We start from the raw sequence: 13,628 nt of genomic DNA on the forward strand, positions 1-13,628 counted from the left end.
AAAAACGCTGTCGTGTTCTTACCTTTGGCTCAAGGCTTACTCCTTCAGCCCATCCGCCCAACCCCTGCCATCTCCCACTCCCACCTTGTTCTTGTTCTTCAAAGACCATTGGTTCGAGATGACCCGGAAACTGAGGTCGGTCCTGAAGGACAACTCATTTTCAGAGATGCCCATCACTTGCTCAAGGATAGTGCACTGATATTCCCGGGAACCAGTGTCCAATCCATAAAGTGCTGTAAGGGGAGCAGGGAGTTAGAGGCCCGTCACCTTTCCCTTCCCACGAAGAGAAGCATACACAACTGTAAGTGCCGTCCTCGCCTCCCCAAACCTAACAGGGCTTTGGGGGTGCTGTGCTGAGAAAGACCAACCCATCCACCACCTCCACAACTACCTTTCTTTTCAGAGCATATTTAGTCCACCCAGCATGGACAGGGAGAGTGAGAGAGTAGCCTGTCCACACCAACAGCATCTCTAAGAAGCTTGCCCCTCTCCGGTCTTTCTTGACCTTTCTCAGGTCAAGAAAGGTCATGTGAAAGAGAGCATCTACTTGTACCAGGGCTGCTCTCAGCCATCATGAGTCCCTTCCATAGCCTTCTGGGATCCACATGCAGAGGGCCCCAGACCATCCTGACCTTGTCTTTGTCTCCTCCCTCCCTGATTCCAGCAAAGCCTTCCCCGGACCCTCCTGATCCTCACCATGACACGTCGCCAACGTGTCGTTCTCCTCCTGGGCCATCCTCAGAAGTAACACGATACGTTGCCATATACACCCGATTAAGAGAGTTGTACCTGGGAGGGAGAGTATAAAAAAAAAAAAGTTCCTTTCCCAGGGAGAGGAGACTCCCAGACTTACTGTAGAAAATCTTATTGATGACTGGCCAGGAGGCTTGGATTTTGATCCTAGCTCTGCCTCCAGAGAGTCTGGACAACCCGGAAGAAGTTGCTGAATTTATCCTCATTTCCGCTTCCTCAGCTGCTAAATAGGACTACAGCTCCTAACATGACCACCTCACAGAGCTGCTGGGGAAATAAAGGTCAATGATGGATGTTAGCACAGCATACACATGCAAGGTAGTGACACACCCTACACAGGCACACTCCCTTCCAAGGACCCTTGAGAAAACAAAGACCTGTGCTGCCTGAAGCTCTGTTCACTGTTCTGAAGTGAGACCATTTGGCCTGGTTAGGTTGAGAGACACATTCCCAGCTTCTGTCACTGTGTCCTCTAAGCTTGCTACGCAGCCCAACCCATAAACCTTGTCATTTTGAACCTAATTCTCGGAAGGCCAGCTGACTACCCCCAACCTCTCTCTGGATGCAACTCCAAGTGGTAAAGAAAGGACATGTAGTGTCATTTGCCTGGAAAGTTGATTTTTTTTTCACACTTTGTGACTGAGGGACGTGAGTGGAATGTGTAAGAGAGCCACTGCTGTCACCAACAGCCATCAGTTGGAGATTGTATGGTGATTCTCTGTCTCATACTACTACACTATAACCTCTCAAACCTCTAATAAAATTCAAAACTTCAGGAACCCCCAAGAAAAGCACCCCTCACTTCTCTTTTGCCCCTACCCACCAGTCTCGAATGGGGGCTTTTTATTTAGCCTTCTACCCCCATCATTGTTCCAAGTCTAATCTCCAGCACCACAGTCTACCATGTCCTAATATGCCCTCCTGTGCCATTCCTAGTCTCCAGGAACTCCCTTCTGAGTTCCCATCAACCCTACAGGGATCTCAGTTTGCCCTCTGCCCCTCTACACGTACACACATGCCTGGAGGTTAAAGCTATACTCTAAAGCTATACATCCAGAACCCTGACCACCTGTTCCCCCTGATCTCTTCTTCTCAGAGTAACTCTTTCACCACAATGAGCAATACCTCGGGAAAAGCCAAGCTCCCCCATAGCAATCAGGAGGCTCCTTGGGGGCAGAGGAGGATCACACTTTCTCTCTCAAAGCTTGCTGAAGACCATTTGTGGGCACTTGAACCAAAGGCCCTTAAGGCAATAGTGCACAACTTCTCTAATTTTCCTTCTGGCGTCTGTTCCACAGTTAATATCCAATATGAGTCCCTCAGCTTATGAAAATCATCCTTGGTTGATAAGTGACTCTCTACCTAGAAGGTAGAAACTAACTCACCTAACTGCACCACTTCTTTGAATGTACAACTTCCCCGTGGTGGAGGGCAAAGGGAAAATCTCCACAGAGCCTCTGGCTTGTGTGTTGGGGTAGGAATGGGAATTGGCATATCCAGGGCACAGAGTTTTCCCTGCAGCTGAAAGTGAACCGCCAGAAACGTGGTTAGATGGTGGAAGCAACTTTGAAAAGTCCCTGATAAGTTAAGTCAGGGGTCTTGATCAGAAAACACGCATGCCAAGGAAGGCAGAGAAACTAGAAGACACCTTGTATGTAGGCAGTTAACCAAGAAAATGAGAAAGCAGATTTACCCGGTGTCAGGAAAATTAAGTACAAAAGTATGTGGATAGATGAATAGGTAGAGGTTATGAATGTTCAGTCCAAAGTTGGGCTAGCTGACAAGTGGATGGAATGAAGTAGCTTAGTAAATACACTGAGACAATTGGTTGAATTGCAGTAACAAGGGTGACTGCCTGAGATATTCCAGGAGCAGGTTTAGGACACAGTGGGAGAGCAAGGTCAGGCTTCAGAGCCAAAAGCCTAAATCCCTCTGTGCCTTTGATCCCATTTCTCCCACCATACCCCTTTACTTCATTACTTTATCTTTTATGTCATAGGCCTTGAGACACATTTGTGATATCAGATATATGCTCTAGTAAATTGTTTAGAGACTTTACGTACTTATTTCTCATATGCCACTTAGTTCACCAGAAAGGAACTTCTGGGTTTAGACCTTTGATCCTTTCTTCCTCCATACATAGTCCAACCCAGAGTCATGGGCTCCTCACCATTGTACTCAGGTAGTTGATGATGACATCTACCAACTCCAAACATATTTCATATTCTAGATGCCCATGGATGATCTTGATAACCAGTAACAGGAGTATGTAAAATATTTCTTCTTCCAGGAACTATAGGAGAGAGGGACTCAATAAGAAAGGAAGGTGGAAGGATGGAGATTTTTAAAAAAGAGAATAATGATCCTGGTAGAGAAAGGAGGATGAGTGAATCTAGAGTGAGGACTTAAGCTGGACCCAGGGTTGAGGCAGGGGGAGAAGATATGGGTCAAACTAAGGACCTGGGAACTTGACCTGGAGCTGTAGTGCTCTGCTGACTGAAAATTCTTGTCACTCTCCCGACACAATGTTTATACACCCAACCAGCTACCTCCATGGAGGTGGTTCTACCTTGGCTGGAGCTAGGAAGATGTTTGACATATCCTTACCTTATCATTTGATAGGAACTCCTGCCCACATAGTCCATGTGTTATAGCTGCGATGAGCAAATTCATATGCACTGTGGAAGTCCCATGGAGCAAATGCGATGGCATGGCCACTCTCTAAGTGAGAGAGAGGGCCTCAACCTCTCCCTGGACTCACTTTTATTGTTTTTCTCACACATTACATCAAGGATAGTCCTCATTTACTATGCACAGGTTTGCTTTAGGTGGTTACCTTTTACAGATAACAAAGGAAGGAATGTTGCTAATTACTTCAAAGAAGCGATGTTTGCAATCAGGGGTAAAAGTGGTTGAACTGGTTATACTCCATACTTGAGAAGTTGAGCACAGATTTTAGGCAGTTACATTAAAATATGCAGCAAGCATTTGCTGCCTCAATTCAGGTTGAGGGAGTTTTATCAAAAAGCAATCCTCAAAGCAGCCTAGATACAGTGCAGGCCTGATTTCCCCATGGGAAAACCAATCCATCTGCTTGGTTCCTGTGTGCCAGCTCACTTTCCACTGGTTTTCTGAATCTGGGGCTGATCTACATTCACCATGCCACATAGATAAGTTCCCTATAACCAGCACGTTGGACTGCTTGCATCAATGCCCTGATGTTTGTGCTTGCAGTATACTTTTTTGACCTCTGCTTGACAGTCTTTGAGGGAACTGCCTGCCATCTCTGTAAGGAATAAAGGGAGTGAGCAGGGGGAAGCTGTTTCTCTCTTTTGGGAGATGGGAATGTATTTAGTCAAAACTGGGTAACATGGAATGATGAAAACATGCACAAAATAGTGAAAAAACAGAAGAGACAAGTTTGGCTCTGAGTATTTCTTTGACTCTCACTAGCAATATATCCTTTGCCCATTCATGTAACTTCTGGAGTGTCTATTTCTTCATATGCAAAATTAGTATAATAAAAATTAACATGAGATTCCTAAGACATGAGACATGTGCTGTCAACTTTTAGGTATTAGGTATGAACTTTTAGGATCTCATCCTTTCCTCTGAATCATATCCTTTCCTCTGAATCACATCCTTTCTGTTGAGAGAATAAGTGCTTCCCATGGTTGGATGGAGAGTTGGGGGCAGGGAGTTGTCAGCAGGAGTATAAAAACTGAGTACTTTCAACTCCAAACTTAAACCAAAGAGAATGAAACAAGAATTTATAGAAAGATATGAACAAGAACCAATTGGAAAACTTGGACATTTAAAATATAGGCATTAAATTTTCAAATCTCAACAAATAAGATATAGTCAAGACTGAACACACTTAAAGAGAGAATTAATAAATTAGAAAGTAGTTCTGAGGAATTCACCTAGTATGCCATGCAGAAAAATAAAATAATTGTTAATAAAAGAACAATTCATAGACATGTCAATAGACTGAGAAAAGTTCTAGAAGAATGGAGAAAAGGTAATAAAGATGATTGAGAATTTCCAGAATTCAGAAAAAGACAAGAATCCTCATATGGAAAGTGTATCATAAGTACTCACCAGGATAAAGATGAAATGATGCTTTAGTAAAACTGCAGGATATTAAAGATAAAAATAAAACTTCTAGAGATACTACAATAAAATACAAATGACCTACACAGGAATAACAATCTACCTGGCAACCAATTCCTCTACTGCAACAAGAGATGCCAGAAAATAATAAAGAAATAGCATAATGTATGTTGTGCTTTCTTTAGAGTCTAAAGTTACCACTATAGGAAGTATAAAAGAATGTATAGCTACTAAAATTATAGAAGGAGAAAATAGAAAGATTTGAAAAAATAGCTCAATCCAAAGAAAGCCAAGAAAATAGACAAATCAGGCATACAGAAGAGGTGGCATACTCAGAAAGTGCATTTTTAAAATTGTTGTTCATGTAAAGTTGTCTCCATTTTCCTCCCACCACTCTCCCTCAAATGACCCACACACACGTCTAACCCTCAATCTTATCCCCACTTTGGCTTTGTGCATGGGTCCTTTAACATGTTGCAGAAGGGCCCTGCCACCTTTTCCCCTCATTATCTACCTCCCACCCCCTGTCTAGTTACTGTCAGATTATTCTTTATTCCAATGTCTCTGGTAATATTTTTCTTGCTTGTTTGTTTTGTTGATTCGTTTCAACATAAAGGTGATATCATATGGTATGTGTCCCTCACTGCTTGGCTTACGGTGATCCCTCACCTTTTGTGGGAGTTATGTTACAGAGACCCCCGCGATAGGTGAAAATCCATGAAGTAGCAGCATTATATTTATTTTATTATGTATATATATTTGAAGGCTTTACAAACCCTTTCCACGCTCTTATAAACACTTCATATGCTCTTAAACACTTTCTACACTCTGATACCTATGTAATTTTAACAACATATAAAATTCTATATGGGTACTCACCAGTGAAGTATACAGTCATCCCTCACTATATCATGGTTCACTTGTTGCGGCTTCACTGTATCACAGGTTTTAAAACTTAGCCCAATGCTCTCCAGTTCCATTCATGCTGTCATGCAGAGTAGGAGCTCCTTCTTTCTTTCTGCTGCATAGTATTTTATTGTGTAAATGTGCCATAATTTTTTGACCCACTCATTTATTGATGGGCACCTAGGTTGCTTCTAACACTTGACTATTGTAAATTGTGTAAACATTGGGGTGTATGGGTTCTTTTGAATTGGTTTTATTTTTTTCAGGATTTTTAGGGTATAATCCCAGGAGTGGAATTGTCAGATAGAAAGGCAGTTCGATTTTTACTTTTTCAGGAAATTTCATACTGTTTTTTCTCAGTGACTGTACCAGTCTGCATTCCCAAGTGTGCACTAGGGTTCCCTTTTCTCCACAATCTCACCAACACTTGTTGTTTGTTGCTTTGTTTATGATGGCCACTCTGACTGGTGTGAAGTGGTATCTCATTGTGGTTTTAATTTGCATCTCTCTAATGGCTAGTGATGCTGAGCACCCTTTCATATATCTCTGGACCCTCTGTATGTCCTCCTTCAGAAAGTGTCTATTCAGGTCCCTAGCCCATTTTTTTTAAATTGGATTGTTTGTCTTCCTGAAGTGGAGTCATGAGTTCTTATACATTTTGGAGCTTAAACCCTTGTCCAAGGTATCACTGAAAAAAATTTTGCTATACAGTTTGTTTCCTTTTTATTTTGGTGATGTTTTCTTTAGCTATGAAGATGATTTTTACTTTTATGAGGTCCCATTTGTTTCTTCTTTCCTTTATGGCCCTTGCTTTGGGTACAAAATACTGAAAATATTACTGTGTCGAATATCTGAGATTTTCCAGTCCATGTTCTCCTCTAGGAATTTTATGGTGTCATGACTTATATTTAAGTATTTTTTCCATCTCTTGAGTTTATTTTTGTGTATGTTGTAAGTTGGTTAAATGGACAAATTTGTAGAAAAATATAATCTTACAAAATGGAATGAAGAAGAAGCACAAAACCTGAACCAAGAGATAAGAGCTGGTGAAACTGAAGTAGTAATCAAAAACTCCCAGCACACAAAAGCCCTAGACTAGATGGTTTCAAAGGAGAATTTTACAAAACATTTAAGGAAGAGCCAAACTTTATCCATCTCAGACTATTCGAAGAAAAAATCAACAAAAAAAAAGGACTCGAAAACTATTTTGTCTATGCCAGCATCATCCTAATCCCAAAACCAGATCAAGAGACAAAAAAGAAAGAAAACTACAAGCCTATAGAAAACTACTATGTTTGTAATAACAAAGGGTGATTTTGAAAAAAAATCACTTTTTTCTACTGAACCTACATATAGCTTCTGAAGCATTTTCAGCACAAGCCTGTGCATTTCAGCATGGGGAGCTGCCAGAGCACCAGCCAAGCTCGTTACTTCTGCAAAGCCTTCTGACTTATTTTGCCTTCTGATTCATTTTGCCATCTGACTTACATTGCCTCTGCATCTTAACCATGGCCAGTAAGAGCTACGTTAGAGCTAGATCCACATAGCCTTTACAGTTTAGCAGTTGTCACCAACTGGCAACTTATTGGTATGCTTCTTGCTTGCTTTTGGGCAGAAATTCTCTTTTTATTTAAGCTCTTTTTTTTGTCATCATACTCTCTCAGCTTTCCTCTTACCTTTCTGACTGCTCCTCAGTCTCCTTTGCAAGTTTATCTTTCTTTATTTCTTTTTGCTCCAAATTTCATACTCAGCCCCTTTCTCTTCCTACTCTGTATATCTTCCTAGAAAAAGAAGGGGAAAATGAATCTTGTGTTCTTTTTAATCTACCAGCTGTATCTCTAGCCTAGTCTTTTCTCCTAAGCGACAGGACCATACATTTACTCACTAATTATTGTAGTGTCCAGTTTGATGTTTCATCACAAATACATTGAATATCTAAAATTTAAGTCATCATCTCTATCCATTAATTTTCAATAGTTATTGAGTGACTTTTGAGAATCAAATTATGCTAGGAACTGAACATATGCTATACTGAGTAAAACAGGCTTGGCTGGCAATTAAATTTAAGCAGTTAATACAGACCAGATCCTATAGGAGTCTACATGGCATGGTTAGAGTTTTAATTATATTCAGAGTGCACTGCACACTGGGTTGTGTTCAACAGGTAAGTAACCTGACAAAATTTGCTTTTTAAAAAGATCACTGTAGCCCTGGCTGGCGTAGCTCCGTGGATTGAGCGCGGGGTGAGAACCAAAGTAGTGCAGGTTTGATTCCCAGTCAGGATACATGTCTGGGTTGCAGGCCATGACCCCCAGCAATCGCACATTGATGTTTCTCTCTCTCTCTATCTCCCTCCCTTCCCTCTCTAAAAATAAATAAATAAAAATCTTCAAAAAAAAAAAAAACAAAAACAAAGATCACTGTAGCTTCTCCTTAAGGGCTTGAAGAGGGTAAAGGGGGAAGCAGAGAGACCACATATTAGGGCTAAAGTCCAGACAAGAGCTAAATGTGGCCTAAACTAGACTGGAGCTATGTTTTGGAGAAAGAATAAGTTTTGATATTGGCTCCATTTTGAGGTTGAAGTAAAAGGAAAGAATTTATATATATATCTAGGGGGTTTTTTTCTTTCTGGAGAACCATGACTAATCCAACAACCTTAAAATTAGTCTCTATAAAAGTCTCTAAAAGTCTCCATAAAAGAAGATTAGTAAATGATACTTTATGAAATTTTAGGTTAATAACAAGATCCTGCGTAATCCCTATTTACTTTGATCTTAGAATGTCGAGTGAAATTGCAGAATCCTAGAATAGCCCAAAGAAATAAGTCAATGTTTGTTATATTTTCTATAATATGAAAAGTCTTCCAAAAAAATCATTGGTTACAAAATCATAGAATTTTACAGAGAGCCTTATAGACTGAAAAAACAACCAAAATAATCTGCCACATATATGCCTTAGACTGTGGTTTTATAAAATGTCTACTTAGGACAGTGTTCTAATTGTCTTCACAAATTCAATGTTGTGAAATGTGTGGCTGGGCATTAATGACCATTTTAGAAAGTATTCAATTCTTCTACACAACTGGGAATGCCAAGTCTTCAATTTTAATATGTTCTGTACAAGATGCTATTTCTAAAGTATTTAGTTGCCCCCTACTGGTTACACAATCTTAGAATTCCTAAAAACACACAGTTCTCAGATTCCATATGATGACAAACTTCTAAAAAGATGAATTGAACTTTTTTATCAGAGGATTCACAATGGATTTCCAGTGCTCAATTGACATACGTTAACCCAGAAGTGTTCTTAAACACAGTCCTTTGTGATATTTTATGTCTCTTTGAATCCTTTTGAAACCACATGGGAATAATTTATAAAATTGAAGGGAAAAATTATGTTTAAAAATCTTTAGAATTATATTTTTATTCTGTCTTTGCTGCCACCTCTCTGGCTAATCTTGGACAAGACACTTTCACTTGTTGATAACTATAGCCTCATCTCTAGTATTCAGTATAATTGATATTCAATAAACTGCACATATGTAAAAGATAATTTGATAAGTTTTGACATATATACACAATGGTGAAACTACCACTGCAATCGAGACCATAAAAATATTTATCTTTCCCTAATGTTTTTGTGTGCCATGTTCTTCCTCCTTCATCCTGTCCCCCACTTCCTCCCTACCCTTTCCTATCCTCAAGTAGCCACTGTGCTTTCTGTCACTATAAATTAGTTTGCATTTACAGAGAAGAACATAAATTTTAAGCTAACTAGTTTAAGAGACTGAGATATGGAAAGACTTAAATTCTTTTTAAATATTAAAAAACATTTCAGGGGAATTTCAGGGGAAGGGTTTACAAGAACAAGTATAAAGGACACATGGACAAAAACTGAGGGGGGTGGAAATGGGAGGGAGGTGGGGAGGGATGGGTGGGTGGGCTGGGATGGGAGTAAAAGACAGAAAACTGTACTTGAACAATGATTAAAATAAAATTATAAAAAATTAAATAAAAAAACATTTCAGGGGAACTTTAGGGGGAAAGGGGAAGGGTTTACAGGAACAAGTATAAAGGACACATGGACAAAAACTAGGTGGGTAGAAATGGGAGGGAGGTGGGGAGGGATGAGTGGGTGGACTGGGATGGGAGTAAAAGACAGAAAACTGTACTTGAACAATGATTAAAATAAAATTTAAAATGAAAATAATAAAAAATAAAAAACATTTTTTGAGATTTCTTGTCTTGAAGCCTGAGGCAGCAATGTGATACTATATTTAAAGACCTTAACTTTAGAGTCAGCAGCCATGAACTTAGTCTTGGCTCTGTCATTTACTGGCTGTGTGACCTTGAGCAAGTTACTCAACATCCTAACTGGAGTTAACAGTTTCCTCATACTTAGGGGAAAGGATAATAATAGCATCTATCCTCATAATGATGTTGTGAAATTGTATGCAAAGCAATTAGCTCAGTGCTGGGTCTGTATATAAAATACACTCAACCAAATGATAGCCGCCTATCTTTAGACATTTCAAAGAGTACCTGTGTAATGTCAAAAAAAGGAAATGATGACTCTGACCATGTAGCCAGCTTAATCTTAAGGCAATCCTTTTAGAAGTTGTACACAAGGATTAAAATGATTCACTGTGCAGATAACTCTGACTCAAGTCCTTTTCCTAAGCACCCATTAGTTCTCCTTCCTAGCCACACATGGTTTTCCTCGTAACTCTTTTCCCAATTGTCAGGTTTTCCTTACTTTGTGTTTCCATCCCTACCCCACCCCCAAACATACGACCTGACTGTCATTTCAGCTTTATGATTTGACAAATGCCTTGGCCAAAGCAGAGTGAAAGACAGTTACTCCACCAGAGTAGAGTAAATGGTAGTCACTACTTGAGGTCACATGAAGGCAGAGATAATGGAAGGAACTGCTGTTTTGTGATAAATGTTCCTTAATGGTTTTTTCCTTTATGTTTAAATATTTCTGTTGCCTTCTTTTGAGCTTTCAAGTTCTGCCAGATTGATATTTTATAAAGTTCTCCCTCTGCAACAGAAACTAAGTGAGCTCCACTTGCCAGCCTAGTCCAATCTAGTGTCCAGTGAAAGTTCTGGCTTTCTGGATGAGAGAGTTAAGATACTGTATCTTGGAATGCTTTTGTGTGCTTCATTAAAAATAGTCTAGAGAATTTATATGGGAAATGGGGTTGGGGGTGTCATTTTGTGGGGGGAACTTTCTGTTTACCATCCCTCCTATTTTGTAGCATACCATTTATGCAGGTTTATTCACTCCTACTATCTTAATCTGAATTCCACAAGAAATTAGAGTCTGAGACAATAACTTGTGTGCAGGTAGTTGACTTTGGGAGGGGATCCTAGTGAACAAGAGTGGAGAACTGGGAAACTAAAACATGGATGGAAGAAAAGCCATTCAATCTAGTGCATTACCAAATGTGCATTATCAATCTAGGTGTTGCTCTAGGCTTCCATGCCTTGGTTTTCTAGATCTTTGATTAGTTGTTTAGAATTCATCTAGAATTGTCTGCCTGAGTGAAGAAGCAGGGAGTATTTATCCACTTGTTTCCATCCCCCATTGCTGGGTGTGGCAGATAGACCCTAAGATAACTCCCAATGATCTCTGCCTCCTGGTATTAATGCTCTTCTTTAAGCTTCTACCCCTGAATGTAGGTAGAGCCTGTGAATTGTTTCCAACCGACAGAATATAGCAAAAGTAATGGGATGTTACTACCATAATTACATTACATTATATGCCTGATGGGGTGGGATCCATTACTCCCATCATTATGTGACATCACCTAAAAGTCCATCCTGCTGGTGGAATTGTTCTGTTTCACTTTCCTGCTGGCTTTGAAGAAGCTAGCCACTGTATTGTGAACTGCTTATGGAGAGACATGGGGCAAGGAACTCAGATGGCCTCTAGAAGCTGAGGACAGCATCTGGCTGACAGCCAGCAAAAATCTCTGAAGCTCTCAGCTGCGTAACTTCAAGGAAATTAATTGTGCCCACAACCTGAAAGAGCCTGGAAGCAGATTCTTCTTTCAGTCAAGACTCCAGATGGGAGCACAGTCCAGCCAGCACATTTAATGTAGCCTGGGGAAGCCCAAAAGTGGAAACCCCAACTAAGCTGTGCCCAGACTCTTTACCCACAGAAACAGAGGTAATAAGTGTGTGTGTTGTTTTATGCTGCTATGGTTATGGGATTTGTTACACAGAAATAGAAAACTAATGTAGGTTTTGGTACCTAGAAGTGGGGTGCTATTATAACAAACACCTAAAATGTGTGTCTGCGGTTATGGAACGGAGCAGTCAGTGGGGCAGGAAGAAGGTGAAGTGTGTGATGGAGGAGGCCTAAATCACCGTGCCCAGATCATCAATAGGATGATGGACACTGAGGACACCGCTATGGAAGACTCAAAAAGAAAGGGGAGAACATGTTCGTTGGGGACTAGAAGAAAGGCAATTCTTGTTATGTACTGTCAGAAACTTAGTGACGTCTTCTGCAGTTCTATTGAAAGCAGAACTTTTAAGTAATGAACTTGGTTATTTAGGTAAGGGGATTTCCAAGTGAAGTGCTGAAGGTGATAACTGGTTTATTTTGGCTACTTATAGTGAAATGAAAGAAAAGAGAGACAATTTAAGGAAAGAACTGTTAAGAAAAAAGGGATCAGGACTTTATGGTTTTGAAAATCATCTTCCCCAGGTAGTATAAAAATACTTACACTAGGAGATGGCTTCTAAGCACTGTCAGGAATCCTGCTCTAAAGAAAGTGTCCAGGGAGTTAACTACATTACCTCTTGTAAAAATTCAAAACTGATTCAAAGGTCAGGCAGCTTAGTTATTTAGACAAAGGGACATTTCAAGAGATTAAGGATGTGCCTCAAATACTCTCAACCAAACCATTGGCCCTCTAAGAAATTTAAAAGTGTTTTCCTCAGCTTTAGGTTCTCAGCAGGAGCCAAAGATATAGACTGGATTATTTCAAAACAATCTGTGGATTGTGTGTTGTAATTTTTTTAAAAATATTTTACTGATTATGCTATTACAGTTGTCCCATTTTCCCCCCTTCACTCCCCTCCACCCTGCACACCCCCTCCCACCCACATTCCCCCCCTTTATTTCATGTCTATGAAATAAAGTTCTTTAAGTTCTTTAGCTTCTACATTTCCCATACTATTCTTACCCTCCTCCTGTCTATTTTCTGCCTACCATCTATGCTACTTATTCTCTGTACTTTTCCCCCCTCTCTACTCTTCCCATTCCCCTGTTGATAACCCTCCATTTGATCTCCATTTCTGTGATTCTGTTTCTGTTCTAGCTGTTTGCTTAGTTTGTTTTTGTTTTTGTTTTGTTTTGTTTGTTTTAGGTGTGGTTGTTAATAATTGTGAGTTTGCTGTCATTTTACTGTACATGTTTTTCATCATCTTTTTCTTAGATAAGTCCCTTTAACATTTCATACAGCAAGGGCTTGGTGATGATGAATTCCTTTAACTTGACCTTATCTGAGAAGTACTTTATATGCCCTTCCATTCTATGTGATAGCTTTGCTGGATAGAGCAATCTTGGATGTAGGTCCTTGCCTTTCATGGCTTGGAATATTTTTTTCCAGCCCCTTCTTGCTTGCAAGGTCTCTTTTGAGAAATCATCTAAGAGCCTGATGGGAACTTCTTTGTAGGTAACTGCCTCCTTATCTCTTGCTGCTTCTAGGATTCTCTCCTTCATTTTAATCTTGGGCAATGTAATTATGATGTGCCTTGCTGTGTTCCTCCTTGAGTCCAACTTTTTTGGGATTCTCTGAGCTCCCTGAACTTCCTGGAAGTCTATTTCCTTTGCCAGATTGG

At 40.0% G+C, this 13,628-nt stretch overlaps 1 pseudogene; it reads left to right on the plus strand.

Annotated features, from left to right (window-relative positions):
- Positions 1-573: 573 nt before the first annotated feature.
- The window catches only part of LOC123822827, a 37,280-nt pseudogene continuing 24,225 nt past the window's right edge, over positions 574-13,628 (plus strand).

Source organism: Phyllostomus hastatus, unplaced genomic scaffold (assembly GCF_019186645.2).
Source record: "Phyllostomus hastatus isolate PE091 unplaced genomic scaffold, TTU_PhHast_1.1 phas_contig_432, whole genome shotgun sequence".
In the NCBI taxonomy this organism is placed as follows: domain Eukaryota; kingdom Metazoa; phylum Chordata; class Mammalia; order Chiroptera; family Phyllostomidae; genus Phyllostomus; species Phyllostomus hastatus.